Source organism: Gavia stellata, chromosome 28, assembly GCF_030936135.1.
Source record: "Gavia stellata isolate bGavSte3 chromosome 28, bGavSte3.hap2, whole genome shotgun sequence".
Classification (NCBI taxonomy): Eukaryota; Metazoa; Chordata; class Aves; order Gaviiformes; family Gaviidae; genus Gavia; species Gavia stellata.
Window position 1 is genome coordinate 8925069 of NC_082621.1, and position 3151 is coordinate 8928219.

The 3151-nt window shown below is 44.0% G+C and overlaps 1 pseudogene; it reads left to right on the top strand.

The window, feature by feature from the left end:
- The first annotated feature begins 526 nt into the window (after positions 1-526).
- On the top strand, positions 527-2028 carry LOC132319451 (olfactory receptor 6C74-like; annotated as a pseudogene).
- The last annotated feature ends 1123 nt before the right edge of the window (positions 2029-3151 follow it).

The window sequence follows — 3151 nt, forward strand, 5'->3', positions numbered from 1 at the left end:
ACCTTGGTAGTGGAGGTATTCATAAAGGCTGCGGTCAATCAAGTGATGCTCCTTTTCAGAGCTCCCCTTGGGTATGCCTATGCTTACATGTTATATCAGGGTCACCCACCATAAAGGTCCAGTTCTTTAACTGCCCACTGCCCCCCACATGTCCCATTTTATTTTAACTGTCTCTTTAGGCTGTGAAGATCAGACACAGAAGGAGAGGGAAGGATCACTGCTTCATACTCAAGAGCTTCTTCTACAGTGTGGATTCATTTGCCTTTACATGCTGGGCATTGAATTTAAGTATTACTCAGAAAGGCAGTGTAGACTTCATCTTAGAAACCAGTGCGCAAGGGTAGCAGGCAATTCAGAGTGGAGACCTTATTGAGCCATGATGAATCCTCTTCTTTGGAAGAACACCCAGTTGTTAGTGGAACACTGGCTGATTTCAGGAACAAGGTTTTGAAGACTCTTGCCCATTACTTTTTGTTTTTTAAACAAAAAAATAAAATATTTTTATCTGTTTAAAGCTAAGCTACAGATGGAGAATCAAACAACAGTGATGGAGTTCATCGACTTAGGTGTTGCTGATGATGATCAACTCCAGTATGTGCCCTTTACCATCCTACTAGTCACCTACACCTTGACTTTAACAGGTAACATTCTCATCATCACCATTGTTGTCCCTAAATCGGGGTTCTTCACCCGGTGTGCAAAATGCCAATCAACACACTGAGTCGAGATATTTGTCTTTATTGCCAGTCTGCAGAGTGGGGTGCCGGGCATTTAACATCAGCCAGCACACCTCTCGGAAGCACACAGGGTCTTTTATACAAAACAATAGCAGAGAATCACATTGCAATAACTGATTGGTCACTCATACTAAAGTCCATCTGTGCATGTCTTAATTTTAGTGTAACTCATTCTGCTAAGGTGGACTTATATTTGCATATGAAATCTCCTCCTAGGGGCATAATTTTTAGTATTGAAATCACCTGAGGTTAGCTTAGGATACAAGTCTTGATTAAATTCCAGAGTACTTCTCTAGAATGAATCGTATGTCACTACACACCATTACACACACTAAATAGGTTATTGTCTACGTGAAGGTTCTTGTACAGTACCATTGTCTTGACCAGGATGCGTATCTTAGTTACCAGCGTGAGTCTCCATCTCTGTCCTCAAGGACACCTGAATTCCGTTGCTATAATCTAATTCCATATACAGCACCATCACCCTGAGAAACCATCACCTTCAGATTCCCATGTACTTCTTCCTCAGGAATTTCTCCATCTTAGAGGTTGGCTTTGCCACCGCTGTCATCCCAAAGCATTGGCCAATCTGGCTTTAGGCAAAAAACCAATTTCTTCACGGGATTGTCTCACTCAAACTTTTCTCTACTTCATGCTAGGTACCTCTGAGTTTGTTCTGTTAGCTGTATTGTCCTTTGACAGGTATGTGGCCATCTGCAAACCTCTACACTATGTGGCCATTACGAACTCACAAGTCTGCAGCCTGCTGGTGATTAATGCCTGGATTGGTGGGGCCGTCCTCATTCTTTCTCCTTCAGTGGTAAATGTCCAGATGCCATTCTGTGGTTCAAACATCATTAATCATTTTTTCTGTGAGAGCACACCAATGATTCAGCTCAAATGTGGAAATACCAAGGTTCTAGAGTGCGTGAATTTCATCCCAGTGGTGTTCACCCTACTGGGTAGCCTAGCTATTACGGCTGTATCCTATATCAACATCATTACTGCTGTGGTCAAAATCCCCTCTGTGGCTGGCAGACAGAAAGCCTTTTCCACCTGCGCCTCTCACCTCACTGTGGTGTCTGTCACGTACGGCAGCTGCATCTTCATGTACCTCACACCCACCCAGACCAACAGACTGGACCTCAGCAAGGTGGTATCCATCTTGAACACTGTGGTATCTCCTCTGCTCAATCCATTCATCTATAGCTTGAAGAACACACAGTTTCAGGAGGCCTTAAGGGAGAGTGTCAAATGGAGTATGGTTATTTCTAAACACCAAGAAATTTGAGGTGCTGTTGAATGTGGATGTAATCAAGAACAGGAAAGAAAATAATTTAATAACATATTGTCTCTCCTTAGACATCCATCCTTCCTTCCAACCATGCATCCATCCACATACCTAGTTCTACACATCCATCCATCCATGCATCCCTCCACTCAGGAACCCACCTACAAAGAGTTGTCAATAATCTTGTAAATTACTGAAACCTGTTCTTTCAATTCTTTCTCCTTCCTTTTTCTCGCCACAAGCTTTCTGGTTCTCTTTTCTCCATGTGGAATGATTTAGGATAGTGGTGGTTAGTCCACAAATCACTCTCTTACTGGGTAGTCCAAGTCCACATGAAGAACAAAGGGAAGTACAAAGGGCTTTATGCAAACAACATCACTGTGTCATTTAAGGAGCCACTTGTACACACAGAACAGTTCCTTGCTTCAATGGAATGGAATCAGAGGGAATGGAAAGGTATGGGACAGAGGGAAAAATAACGTCATCGGCTACCTGTGAATAAACACCTGAGCCTTCCATCCTCATGAGTCTCAGTGATATGTAATGTGGGATAGATCAGTCTCTGCCATATGCATAAGAGCCTCAGTGGATAAAGAGTATTGGCTACCCCTATAATCCAGTGAGTGAAGATGGGAAGAAGGAACTAGTGTCCAGTTTGTAACATTCAAAGGCTTTAGTAATTCATGTCATGCTTGCTGGAACCCACCTGTGCTGGTTTTGGCTGGGGTAGAGTCAATTTTCTTCATAGTAGCTAGTATGGGGCTGTGTTTTGGATTTGGGCTGGAAACAATGTTGATAAAGCAGGGATGTTTTAGTTACTGCTGGGCAGGGCTTACACAGAGTCAAGGCCTTTTCTGCTTCTCACACCGCCCCACCAGCGAGTAGGCTGGGGGTGCACAAGAAGTTGGGAGGGGACACAGCTGGGACAGCTGACCCCAACTGACCAAGGGGATATTCCATACCATATGACGTCATGCTCAACATATGAAGCTGGAGGAGGAAGAAGGAAAGGGGGGACATTCGGAGTAATGGCGTTTTTCTTCCCAAGCAACCGTTACACGTGATGGAGCCCTGCTTCCCTGCAGGTAGCTGAACACCTGCCTGCCAATGGGAAGTGGTGAAT